The sequence below is a fragment of the Papio anubis genome, chromosome 1, assembly GCF_008728515.1.
Source record: "Papio anubis isolate 15944 chromosome 1, Panubis1.0, whole genome shotgun sequence".
NCBI lineage: Eukaryota > Metazoa > Chordata > Mammalia > Primates > Cercopithecidae > Papio > Papio anubis.
Genome location: NC_044976.1, coordinates 87,073,376 through 87,087,638, shown reverse-complemented (window position 1 = coordinate 87,087,638; position 14,263 = coordinate 87,073,376). Strand labels below are relative to the sequence as shown.

Genomic DNA, 14,263 nt, shown 5'->3' with positions numbered 1-14,263 from the left:
AGACACAGAGATCAATGGAACAGAAGACAGCCCAGAAATAAATCCACCCATCTACAGTTTATTAATTCTTGACAAAGGTGCCAAGTACACTCAATGGGGAAAGCGCAATAAGTGGTGTTGGGAAAACTGGATATCCACATCAGAAGAATGAAATTAGATTCTTACCTCTCACCACAGACAAAACTCAACTCAAAATGGATTAAAGACTTAAATGTTAAGACCCCGAACTACAAAATCACAAGAAGAAAACATGGGGGAAATATAGGGGAAAGCTCCATGTCACTGGTCTAGGCAAGTATGTTTTGGACAAAACCTGAAATGCACAGGCAACAAAAGCAAAAACAGTTTGAGCATTCTAAATCCAAAACTCTAAAATGCTCCAAAATCTTTTTTTTTTTTTTTTTTTTTAAAAGATAGGGTCTTACTCTGTTACTCAGGCTTGAGTGCAGTGGTACAATCATTGCTCATTAGCAACCTTGAAATACTGGACTCAAGTGATCCTCCCACCTTAGCCTCCCAAGTAGCTAAGACTACAGGTGTGCTCCACTATGCCTAGCTAATTTTTATTTTTTGTAAAGACAGGGTCTTGCTACGTTGCCCGGGCTGGTCTTGAACTGATGGCATCAAGTGATCCTCCTGCCTTAACCCCCGCAAATTGTTAGGATTACAGGTGTGAGTCATGAAACCTTTTGATTGCCAACATGATACTCAAACTAAATGCTTACTGGAACATTTTGAATTTTCAATATTCCAATTTGGAATGCTCAACCAGTAATTATAATGCAAATATTCCAAAACCTGAGATAATCCCAAATCCAAAATCCTCTGGTTGTAAGCATTTCAGATACAGGATACTTAACCTGTACAGACAAATGGAATTGTATCAAACTAAAAATCTTCTGCATAATTAAGGTGACAATCAACAGAGCAAGGATGCCAGTCATAGATTGGAAGAATACATTTACAAACTACACAACTGATAAAGGGTTAATACTCAAATATAAAGAACTCAAGCACTTAGTAACAAAAAATAACCTGATCAAAAAATGGGCAAAAGGCCTGCTAGACATTTCTCCAAAAAAGAACATACAAACAGCCCACAAGTGTAAGAAAAAATGTTCAACATCACTAATCATCAAAAAATACAAGTCAAAACTACAAGGAGATATCACCTCACTCTAGTTAGAATAGGTACTCTCAAAAAAATCAAAAGATAGCAGGTGTTGATGAGGGTATGGATAAAAGGGAATCCTTATACACTGCTGGTGGGAATGTACAGCCATTATGGAAAACAGCATGGAAGGATGCTCAAAATATTTTAAACAGAACTACCATATGATCCAGTAATACCACTACTGGGTATATATATCCAAAGAAAATGAAATCAGTATGTTTTAGAGATATCTGCACTCCTATGTTTATTACAGCATTATTCACAATAGCCAAGATATGGAATCAACCTAACTGTCTATCAAAGAGAATAACTATTTTTGTTTCTTGTTACATATTCCCAACTTTTTCGTACCCATTAGCCCATCTTTCCCTACCCCTTTATCCCCGTTCCCCTCTTGTCCTCTCATAACTACCATTCTACTCTCTCTCTCTGTGAGAACAACCGTTTAGATTCCACCGATGAGTGAGATCATGTAGTATATGTCTTTCTGTGCCTGGCTTAGTGTTTTCTAGGTACATTCATGTCATCTGAAATGACAAGATTACATTATTTATGATTGAATAATATTCCATTGTGTATATATACTATATTTTCTTTATCCACTTACCAGACTTCATTTAAAAAGTTGGGAATATAAAACAAGAAATTTAAAAATAGTGTTTCTCTTTGACCTAGCATTCTAATTCTAGAAATCTAACCTAAGATAAAAATCAGAAATTTTTGTTACATAAAATGGTCAATTCGATCATTTTAAAATTAATCAATAATATGTGCAATGCACTGTATTGGGCACAGACAGACTTCCTTACAAAGCTTACAAATATCAGGGCTTTAAACCAACTTTAGAAAAGAGAAAGTTCAGGATGCTACTTAAGTGTCATAACAAAAGAATTTCAAGTCGGCTAGGAAATAAAGAAAGGTTTTCCTTATTTATGCCCTTGATTAGTTAACAGTAGTATATGCAGCTGATACATTGCTGTGTAAACATACTTTTATTTCAAGTTATGTTAAAAATAAGAACTTTAAAAGTAGAGGGAAAGATAAATTAGGAGGGATTTCCATTTTATTTTTCAAAGTTTTCCATGTTTTCTCTATTTTTTTTGACAATAAAATTTTCTCCACTTTCTTTTTTATCTTGTCTAATAAGGGAAAAGACATTATTTAAAAGAGACCAAAAGAACCAAAAGTAATATTAACTTTATTTCAATTTTGGAAAATGTAAAAGCTTATAATCATATCTTATACTATATTATATCTGCTACTTAACCTTGCCACTTTCATTCAACACAATTTTCTACTATAAGGTACCAAACTACAGACTACACAGTACATTGTAATTAAATTACCTCATGTGCCAGTCAAGTATTTCAAATACACAAATGTGATAATATGTATTTTGTAAATACAACTTTTACTTTATAAAATAATGAAATTCTTATTTTTAGACCCAAACATAAACAGACATTTTCAATTTAATATACTTCAACAAACTCAAAGTAAAGTTAAGAAAAACACTGAAATAAGAATAAGACCAGATTCAAAGAACAAAATGAAAATGGACTATCACTCGTGACCAAGTACTTCATTTAGGGAGAGACAGGAGAGGATGTTTACTCCTCATTGGTCCAGTTCCCAGAGAAGTGAAAAAGCTGTTACTCTACATTTCAGAAATATAAAACAGTCTGACCTGATAGATGCCAAGAAATGTCAGAGTACCCATAAAAACTCACTGGATACAATGATTCATATACTATGTTAGCTAGAAGGAATTTCAAAAACCATTTAGTCTAACTTTCTTGATTTTAGTTTTGGGGAAAGCATGCTTAAAAGAGCTAAGCAACGAACTGTCAGAGACCTGGCTGGGTTCAGCTTACTAGTCTTCTGACTCCTGGTAAATTGCTTTCTTATTTACTCCATACCACCTTCTTAGAGGGGCCCCCTGAAACACCCACTTATCTATATTTGAACTACATCTTGACCAGACTGATTTGCATTAATTAATAGATATTACCTGCCTTAAGTCAGGTATATTGGCAGAAAATATTTCTTCTTCTCTAATTTCACCCTAATCCAACATTCTGTGCCTCAAAAGGAGAGTGCTCTCAACTAGAAAGCAACAAACCAATTCAAACACAAGCCCAGTGCACTGGCTATGCAATTCAAGCATATTATCCTGTCTATCTGTACCTGTTTGCTCATCTATCTTTTGGTTTTCCTATCATACAGGGTTTAAAAAAAAAAACTTTATTTATTTATTCAAAACATGCATTGAGTTCTAGGCAACGAAATATAAAGATAAAAATGACCTGATCCTTCTTTCTTTCTGATATTCAATTTATTAAAGAAGACAGACAAGAAAACCAAATATAATTTAAAAGAGCAGCAAAGGCTTCACACAAACGTAGGCCATATTGTGTTTTTTGTTTCTTTGTTTTGAACAGAAGGCTCAGTTAGAATGTTATGTTATGGAAAAAATGAAGCATCTGGCATCACAATTACCATGTATAAATTCTGATACTGCAATCATGCTAAAGCTTCGATTTCCTCATCTGTGAAATGGAATTATTATAACTGCCTGACCATATTATTTTTAAGTCTCATAATGTCCATGTCCACTGAAAAAATATGCTTTCATAGCAACAGTACAGTTTCTGGCACATAGTTGGTACTGAAGCAGATAGTGCTGGGTGCCTATGTAATACCATCCTCCTATTATCCCCACTTAAAAAACAACAACAAAAAAGAAAACCTCCCATTTTGTTAGATGCAACAATGTGTGCAGCTAAAATTCTCACTTCACCAGGCTCTCCTGCAGCTAGAAGTAACCATATTACCACCTTTCATCAAAGAGAACTAAGCGGAGGATTTTGATACAAGCTTTTACTTCTCCTTTTCTTTTTGCCTGGAATGCAGACCCAAGGCCTGAAAGTACAGCAGTCATCTTGTAACAGTGAGAAACAAAGAGGACAAAACCCAATACACTAAGGATGGCAGAGCAGAAAGAGAGAGAGTCTGGGTCCCTGATGGCCTTACTGGGCACTGCTACACAAGCCCTAGACTGGCTACCTTTATACTTCTTCTTTCAGATGGAAAATAAATCCCTATTTGATTAAGGCAAGATCATATAGGGCCCTATAGGCCAATATAAAGACTTTGGTTTTTATTTTGAATGAAATGGAAACTCAAGGCAGGGTTTCAGCAAAGAAATGATATAGTCCGACCTGTGTTAAGAAATAATAGATTCAAAGAAGGCAGGGAAACATGTTGTGAAGCTATGGTAGATTGTTACAAAATGGCCTCAAGTGAATCCTGCCTCTCTGCATTCATACCCTTCCACATTGACTCTGGGGTAGTCTTCTGAGGACTCTGACTGAAGTGACATTCTACTGATGTATAGGAGTTCCAAGTACAGGCTTCAAGAGAGCTCACAGCTTGTTTTTGCTCTTAAAAACCAACTGCTATGTAAAGAAGTCCAAACTATTCTGCTTGAAAGAGAGACAACATGGAAGATGAGAGAAACCATATGGAAAGAGACCATGTGTATGAGAACAAAAGCTTTCCAGCTATTCTAGCCTTTCCAGCTGAGGCACCAGACATGTGAGTGAAGCCACAGTAGGCATTCCAGTCCAGCTTAGCCACCAGCTGAATACAGCTGCGTAAGTGAGTCCAGTTGAGACCAGGAAAAGAAACACCTAGTATACCCAAAGACTCTTGAGATGAGTTTGCTATGCTGCAACAGACACATAATAAAGAGGCTATTGTACTAATCCAGGCAAGAAATGATGATAGCTTTAAGCAGTCTTTTCAAATACAATCATTATCAATTACTTTCTGCGGACTTCTACTGGATAACAACTGTAACAACTGAATTTAAAAGATGGTGATGTTGGCTGGGAGCAGTGGCTCATGCCTGTAATCCCAACACTCTGGGAGGATGAGGCGGGTGGTTCACCTGAGGTCAGGAGTTCAAGACCAGCCTGGCCAACATGGAGAAACCTCATCTCTACTAAAAATACAAAATTAGCTGGGCATGGTGGCATATGCCTGTAATCCCAGCTACTTGGTAGGCTAAGGCAGGAGAATCGCTTGAACCCAGGAGGCGGAAGTTGTGGTGAGCGAAGATCGTGTCACTGCACTCCAGCCTGGGCACAAGAGTGAAACTCCGTCTAAAAAAAAAAAAAAAGATGGGATGTTAATAACATTATCACTGGATATTGGATATAGACTTGCTGGGGGAAAAAAGACATGATCTATATTAAGCTAAATATGAGTTCATAATGATGTCTCCAACTTGAATCTATCAGAACACAGATCATTCTAGCCTCCTCCTTTTGCTTATCTGTAAATCCCAACTCCAACAGTGAGAAACCTGGCTCCTACCATCTACCATCCATTTACTAAATCATTCAGTTCCAGTAAAATGCATAGAAGGATCAGAATTGTTAACCCATGCCCCCATGGGAAACAACTTTATCAACTAAAGTACAGTAATTACATGGTTATCTATTTTTCTGTAAATCTAAACCTGTTCAAGAATAAAGTCCATTAAAAAACAAAAACAAAATAACCCTTACACTCAGGAGTGTATGTCTAGTGAGAAGACAGACATTAGATAAGCAAACCACAATTAAAAATTTTGATAATTGCAAAGAATGAAAAGCCTACTTGTAATTTAGGTTAAGATATCAAGAAAAGTAGTATTTATTTTCCTTCTCCAGGAAAGTAGTAGTTATTGAGACCTGAGAGATGACTGAGTTATCCAAAAGGAGAAAAAGAAACATGTGCCTGCTTGAAGAACTAAAACAAAAATTAGAACTGTAAAATTTCTGGTTCTTGACAAGATTGAATAGGCTTGTATCTCTTCACTCCAGCTCACGTAAATTCAACTAAACACCCTGGACTTAATACAGCAGAGAAGGCAGAAAGGAAAAAACAGACCAGTTAGGAACTTCAGGTCTTGAGGAAGACAAGATATGAATTCTCTGGGTTTTCCTTTAACAGATTTCTCCAGATTGTGCCAGAAGTCTGTAACCCAAAACCAAAGAATTAAAAAAAAAAAAAAAAAAAAAAAAAAAGTCCCAAGAAAAACCTGCTTTCTTTAGCCAAATAACTGCAAAACAGGGCAGCCCAGTAGGACAGAACTCTTTTTGACAATACCAACCCTACCCCAGCCAGGCATCTCAGATGCCTCCTACCTTGCTGTGTTAGAGGGTATTGAGTGGGGATCTGGACTTCCCATTTGGCACCAGTCTGTGGTCCAGGTTAGTATTTTCAAGTTGGAAGAAAAAAGTGTAGAGTAAACTGGAAGATTTCTACACTTGTCCTATGTGGAGAATGTCAATACTAATAATCTGATAAATTACACATGCATATTACAATACCGAAAGGAACCACAAAACAAATAAAAAAAGAGTGATATACAGAGAAGTACTATAAGAAATCAAAATGGAAAACTAAAAAAATACATATGTAGCCAAGAAAAGGGAAATGGGAATGAACAGAAAACAAACAATAAAATAGCAAACTTAAGCCCTCACATACCAATAATCACTTTAAATACAAATAGTCTACACACAAAAATTTAAAACACAGATTGGTGCAGTGGATTAAAAAAATATGGCCTTGGGACAAGTGCAGTGGCTCCTGCCTGTAATCCCAGCATTTTGGGAGGCCAAGGTGAAAGGACTGCTTGAGCTCAGGAGTTCAAGACCAGACTGGGCAATATAGTGAGACACCATCACTAAAACAAACAAACAAAACATCAAACAAAACATATGTTACCTAAAGGAACATCGTTTCAAAATATCATGACATAGGTAGGCTAAAAAGGATGGGGAAGAATATACCATATAAACATTAATTTTTTAAAAAAAGTATCCATATTACTACCAGGAAAAAGCAGACTTCAAAGCAAACAAAATGAAAAAAAAAAATCGTCATTAAAAATGATAAAAAAGTCTATCCACCAAGATGACATAACAATACTAATTCTGGAAACAACACAGCTTCAAAACACAGGAAGCAAAAACTGACAGAACTATAAGGAGAAATTGAAAAATAGACAATTATAGTTGGGGACTTCAACATCCCTCTCAGAAAGACAGAAGTAGTAATAGAAAACCAGGAAGAATACAAAAGAACTAAACACCACCATCAAAAAGGGAATTTAAGTAACATTTATAGAAATGTTTCACCTAACAATAACAGTAATACATATTTTCTGTAAGCACCCACAAAATGCTCACCATGATCACAGCCTGCATCATAAAACCTAAAGAAATATAAAGAAACATAAGCATACAGAGTATGAATCAATAACTTAGATGAAATGAACCAATTCTCCAAAAAAATACCACCAAAACTCACCCAATATGAAATAATTTGCATAGTCCTGTATTATACAATATTTTCCAGAAAATCAGAGGGAATACTTCCAATTGCTCTTATAAGGTTGGTGTTACCCTGACAGAAGAAATAAACACAAAAACTAATTTCTCCCATGAATTTAGATGTAATAATCCTCAATAAAATATACTCAAATTGAATGAGTACTGAAGAAAAAGAATTATACAGTACAACACAGTAGGGTTTACTCCAAGTATATAGGACTGGTTCAATATGCAAAAATCCACCAATATAATCCACCATATATCAGGAGAATAAAGATTTTAAAAAATCACATGATCATGCCAACTTATGCAGAAAAATTATGTAACAAATTTCAAGAGCTATACATGGCAAAAACTCTAAGCAAACTAGAAATAGAACTTCAACTTGACAAAGAGCATCTACAAAAAAACTTACAGCTAACATCATATGTAATAGTGAAAAACTAAATGCTTTTCCCCAAGATCGGCATTAGGACAAGGATGTCTGCTCTCAGCACTCTTATTCAATGCAATATTAGACATTGTATCTACTACAGTAAGTTAATAAAAAGCATATAAACTGGGAAGGAAGAAATAAAATTCCCCCTATTAGCAGATAATAGGGTCATGTATATAGAAAATCCCAAGGAATGTACTAGAAAACATCTACAATAAGTGAGTTCGCAAAACCACAGAATACAAGAGCTATACACAAAAATAATCATTCTTCTATATACTAACAATGATCATGTAGACAACAAAGTTAAAAACAAAATACCAGTTACAATCTGTCTAAAAACTGAAAACATAGATTAAAACCTAACAAAATATATATAGAATTGATATGCTCAAATGAATCATAGATCTAAATGTAAAATCCATGAGAAAATCTATGTTTTCTCCTTTATCTTTTAGAAAAAAATGTAGGAGAAAATCATAACCTGGGGTTAAGCAAAGAGTTCTTAGGACACCAAAAGCATGATCCATAAAATAAGCAAACAAACAAAAAAGATCAATTGGACTTACCAAAATGTAAAACTTTTGCTCTTCAAAAGGTGCTGATAAGTGCACACCATAATCGAAGAAAATATTTGCAAATCACATATGTAAGAAAAGATTCGTATCTGGACTATATAAACAACTGTACTCAACAGTAATAAAACAACCAATTTAGAAAACAGGCTTGAACAGATACTTCACCAAAGAGGATATACAACAGCAAACAAGCACATAAAAAGATTGCCAACATCATTAACTATTAGGGAACTGCAAGTTAAAACCACAATAACAGATGTCTAATAAACACCTATTAAAGTGGCTAAAATAAAAAAAACACTGACAATACAAAGATTCTTGTGAAAATGCAGCACCAACTGGATCTCTCTTACATTGCCCTACGGAATGTAAGATGGTACAGCCACTATGAAAAACAGTTTGGCATTTTCTTATAAATTTAAATATATATATTTTTATACCATATATATATAAACAGTAACACTTAACATGACTTAGCAGTTACATTCTTGGATATTTACCCTAAAGAAAGGAAAACAAAACTATACAAAAATGCTCAGAATAACTTCATTTGTATTAACCCCAAAGCTGGAAATAACCCAGTGTTCTTCAACGCGTACATAGGGAAAAGGATAAAGGATAAACATATTGTGAGGCCGGGCGCGGTGGCTCAAGCCTGTAATCCCAGCACTTTGGGAGGCCGAGACGGGCGGATCACGAGGTCAGGAGATCGAGACCATCCTGGCGAACACGGTGAAACCCCATCTCTACTAAAAAATACAAAAAACTAGCCGCCTGTAGTCCCAGCTACTCGGGAGGCTGAGGCAGGAGAATGGCGTGAACCCGGGAGGCGGAGCTTGCAGTGAGCTGAGATCCCGCCACTGCACTCCAGCCTGGGCGACAGAGCGAGACTCCGTCTTAAAAAAAAAAAAAAAAAAACATATTGTGGCATATCCACAAAACAGCATGCTACTAAGCAATAAAAAGTAACTACTTACAGGCATATGCCTGTAATCCCAGCTACTTGGGAGGCTGAAGCACAAGAATTGCTTGAACCTGGGATGGGGACATTGCAGTGAGCTGGGATTGTGCCACTGTACTCCAGCCTGGGTGACAGAGCAAAACTGTCTCAAAAAAAAAAAAAAAAAAGGGGGTGTAGGGGGTTCAGACACAGTGGCTCACACCTGTAATCTCAGCACTTTGGGAGGCCAAGGTGGGCAGATCACAAGGTCAGGAGTTCAAGACCTCCCTGGCCAACATGGTGAAACCCCGTCTCTACTAAAAAAATACAAAAATTAGCTGGGCATGGTGGCATGCACCTGTAATCCCAGCGACTTGGGAGGCTGAGGCAGGAGAATTGCTTGAACCCAGGAGGCGGAGGTTGCAGTGAGCCGAGACTGCGCCACTGTACTCCAACCTGGGTGACAGACCAAGACTCTGTCTCAAAAAAAAAATAAATAAATAAATAAAAATAAATAAAAAAAGTAATCCCTTGGAATACTGTTTCATGCCACTTTCTTCAATGTTACACATAAATTTAATGAGATCCATTATTAGTTTTACCAGGAAAAAGTAAATCAGAAGTAATGAATCAAAAAAATAGGTTGTATAACAAGATACTTAAAAACAAGCAGTATGTAACAAGAGACATTTGTACTAAGAATTCAAAATATAGAGACACATGGAACTATTTAATATAAGGATAATTTCCCTGATACACAAGATTCAAGGCCTAGGAGACAAATCATACAGTGGAACTAATGAATATAAACTATCAAGAAACTATAAGAAATAACGTAAAACACATTAGACTAGGAATCAAAACACCTGGGTTCTGGCCTTGACCTAACACTTAACAGTTATCTAACTTAAAGCAAGTGACTTGAGCTTTCCTTAAGTAAACAGTTATCTAACTTAAAGCAAGTGATTTGAGCTTTCCTTAACTAGTTATCTAACTTAACAGTTATCTAACTTAAAGCAAGTGACTTGAGTATCTCCTTATCTCTAAAATCGAAAAAATAATGCCTACATCTCAATATTATTATGAGAATCAAGAGAAAAAATAGATGAGAAGGCATTATATTATTTAAGAAGGGGGTGTATATGCTCAGTACCCCATGTTTTAAAAGGAATGGACAAATACATGCCTTTTAGATTTTAAAACTCCACGAATGCTGCTTAAAATAGAATTTTGATAACTAAAAATATTATGCCAGCTGAAATGAGGCAAAAGTACATTGAAATGAAAACATAAAAAGGATACTTGGATTTACACTTTGGGAGGCCAAGGCAGGTGGATCACTTGAGGCCAGGAGTTCAAGACCAGTTGGGCCAACATAGCAAAACCTCACCTCTTCTAAAAAATACAAGAATTAGTTGGGTGTGGTGGCACATTCCTGTAATCCCAGCTAGTTGGGAGGCTGAAGCACAAGAATTGCTTGAACCTGGGATGGGGATGTTGCAGTGAGCCGAGACTGCGCCACTGTACTTCAGCCTGGGTGACAAAGCAAGACTGTCTCAAAAAAAAAAAAAAAAAAAAAAAAGATACCTGGATTCAAATATTCAAAGAACCATGTTTGAAAGGAACAGTTTGAACAGTTTTCCTCTGATAAACTCCTTATCCTTCAGGTCGAGGTGGAAAGCGATCCTTGATCTCACCTATATTGGTTAGATGCTCCTGCCAGGTGACCCACAGCACATTCCACTTACATATCCTATCATATCTCTCATCACACCTTTATTTATTTGTCTTCCCTGATTGATAAGATGGCTTTCTAAGTGCAGAGGCAGAATCTTTCTTGCTCACTATTGTGTCCCCAGCACATCATAGTCAATCAATAATTTTTTTCGTTTCTTTTTTATTTTTATTTTTATTTTGAGATGGGGTCTTGCACTGTCACCCAAGCTAGAGCACAGTGGTACAATCATGTCTCACTGCAGTCTCAACCTCTCAAGATCAAGTGATCCTCCCACCTCAGCTTCCTGAGTAACTGGAACTACACAGGCACGTGCCACTGTGGTTGGCTATTTCTTTTAATTTTTTTGTAGGAATAGAGTCTCACTGTGCTATGTTGCCCAGGCTGGTCTTGAACTCCTGGCTCAAGTGATTCTCCTGCCTTAGTTTCTCAAAGTGATATTTTTAAGGTAATTCTTTACATTTCATGGGAGATATAGCAATCCCTCATATCCAAATCCAATCTCCAGCTCTCCCTGCCTCCAAAGGTCTAGTTATAGAAAACATTTTAGGCAAAAAGAAAACACATGTATTGGGAAACATAAACAGGTAGAATCAGAAATAAAGACAGTCCTCATGTTTATAATATGGAAAAAGCTTTCATGCACCAGTCATTGTTCCTTTCCATTCGGTCGCATACATATTCAAGCATAAAAGACTATTATACAGTGAGAAAAATCTGAACTTTATTAATAATTGTCCTCTTAATGATTACTTAACAAATTTCCCTTTCTTATTTTATCTGCACATTCCACATTCTTATAATCTTATATGCTTGAAACAGAAATAATTTTACTTTACGAGTATTTTAAACAAGAGGGCTCATTATCAAGAGACAAGTACTAGAGCCTACCACTGACTTTAGAGCATCTGATCACCATGCCACTGATCAAGTCTATCAACTTTCCCCTAGTAGTGTGTCTTAAACTGTTGCGTATATGGAGTTGGGGTGAGGAGTGGGGATGCAGATTACAAATCTACTATGGGATCCTGATGAAAGCAATGGACCTCAGAAAATTCCATGTGTACAACACACACACACACAGAGTGGTAGGAGGTTTCATGAGGTTCACAGATTCCTGAGGTTTATCCAAGCACCCTAAATTCAAAGCCTACGTAGATGTACCCTCTTGTCAACCAGTTACCTTCTAGCTATCAGCTATTTCTTGTGAGCCTAATATGCAAAAAAGACTTTTTAGAAAAATGCACTATGTTCACAAAAGGGTATCCAATAAGACCTTAATTAATTACCTTACCATAATACCTTCTTTATATAAAATCAACCATGTTAAAAATTTAAGTAACTTCAAAGATCATATTAAGTAGACCTCCCAATGATGAGAAAAACCTTTCTTAAGGTCTAGATTCTATTTGTACTCACACGTTTTTCATTCTGAACCTTCTCCCACCCCTGGAATTCCCAGTAGATAAAACAGGCAAGCCCCTCACTGTGTCCGCAGTTCTAACAATATAAGAAATAATGATAATTAGTTCCATACACCTATTACTAACCAATACAATTTAACTGAGACCCTTAAGAACAAAGGGTCAAAAAAACAATGCGATACCACCTTACTCCTGCAACAACGGCCATAATTTTAAAAATCAAAAAATAATAGATGTTGGTATGGATATGGTGAAAAGGGAACACTTCTAAACTGCTGGTGGGAATGTAAACTAGTACAACCACCATGGTAAACAGTGTGGGGATTCCTTAAAGAACTAAAAGTAGGTCTACCATTTGATCCAGCAATCCCACTACTGGGTATCTACCCAGAGGAAAAAAAGTCATTATATGAAAAAGACACTTGCACACATGTTTATAGCAGCACAATTTGCAATTACAAATATATGGAACCAGCCCAAATGTCCATCGATTAACACGTGGACAAAGAAAATATTGTGTGCGTGTGTATGTATGTATGTATGTGTATATATACACACACACACACAGACACACGCACCATGGAATACTAAGTCATAAAAAGAAACGAAATAATGACATTTGCAAGCAGCCTGGATGGAATCAGAGATAACTATTCTAAATGAAATAACTCAGGAATGGAAAACCAAACATTGTATGTTCTCACTCGTAAGTGGGAGCTAAGCTATGAGATGCAAAGGCGTAAGAATGATACAAGGATTCTGGGAACACCACAGGGAAAGGTGGGAGTGGGGTGAGGGATAAAAGACATACACTGGGTACAGTGTACACTGCTCTGGTGATGGGTGCACCAAAATCTCAGAAATCACCACTAAATAACTTATCCATGTAACCAAACACCACCTGTTCCCCCCAAAATCTATTCAAATAATTTTAAAAAGGGTCATGAAACATTTTTTTAAAAGGGCTACTTATACATTATATTTTTCTTCCATCTCTAAATGTGAGTTAAAAGTCCTTACCCCTAGCCAGAACTTCTCAATGGGGCTGTATCACCTCCTAGGGGTATTTTGGAAATATGTAGAAATTCTGGTTCTGAAGACAACAATAGAGACAAACAGACACGGAGACAGACAGGTTGGGAAGTGACCCCAACAGAGGCAGAGACTCAGTGAAACAGAAATCTAAACAACTCTTAAGAAATCACGAAGCCTATGAGTATATCAGAACAATTAAGAACAAGTTTTGGTCATGTGCAGTGGCTCACGATTGTAATCCTAACACTTTGGGAGGGAGAGGCAGGAAGATTGCTTGAGCCCAGGAGTTCAAGACCAGCCTGGGCAACATGGTGAAACCTCATCTCTACTAAAGTTGCAAAAATTAGCATGCACCTATAGTCTCAGCTACTCGGGAGGCTGAGGTGAGAGGATCACCTGAACCCCAAGAGGCTGAGGCTGCAGTAAGCCGTGATTGGTGCTGCTGCACTCTAACCTGAGCAACAGAGTGAGACCTTGTCTCAAAACAAACAAACAAAACACACAAAAAAACAAAAAACATTTTGACTGCTAGTTCAAAATTCCAGCTCTATC

At 36.6% G+C, this 14,263-nt stretch overlaps 1 protein-coding gene across 8 annotated transcripts in view; it reads right to left on the bottom strand.

The window, feature by feature from the left end:
• The window catches only part of PKN2 (protein kinase N2), a 165,942-nt gene that overhangs the window by 105,284 nt on the left and 46,395 nt on the right, over nucleotides 1-14,263 (bottom strand). Inside the window, exon 1 of one of the 8 annotated variants that reach the window (XM_021943696.2) lies at nucleotides 12,672-12,692. The exons of the other annotated variants lie outside the window; for them this stretch is intronic. The gene's annotated coding sequence lies outside the window, so the exon portion shown is untranslated. Of the gene's footprint in view, nucleotides 1-12,671; nucleotides 12,693-14,263 lie in introns of those variants that run through there. 8 annotated transcript variants of the gene reach the window in all.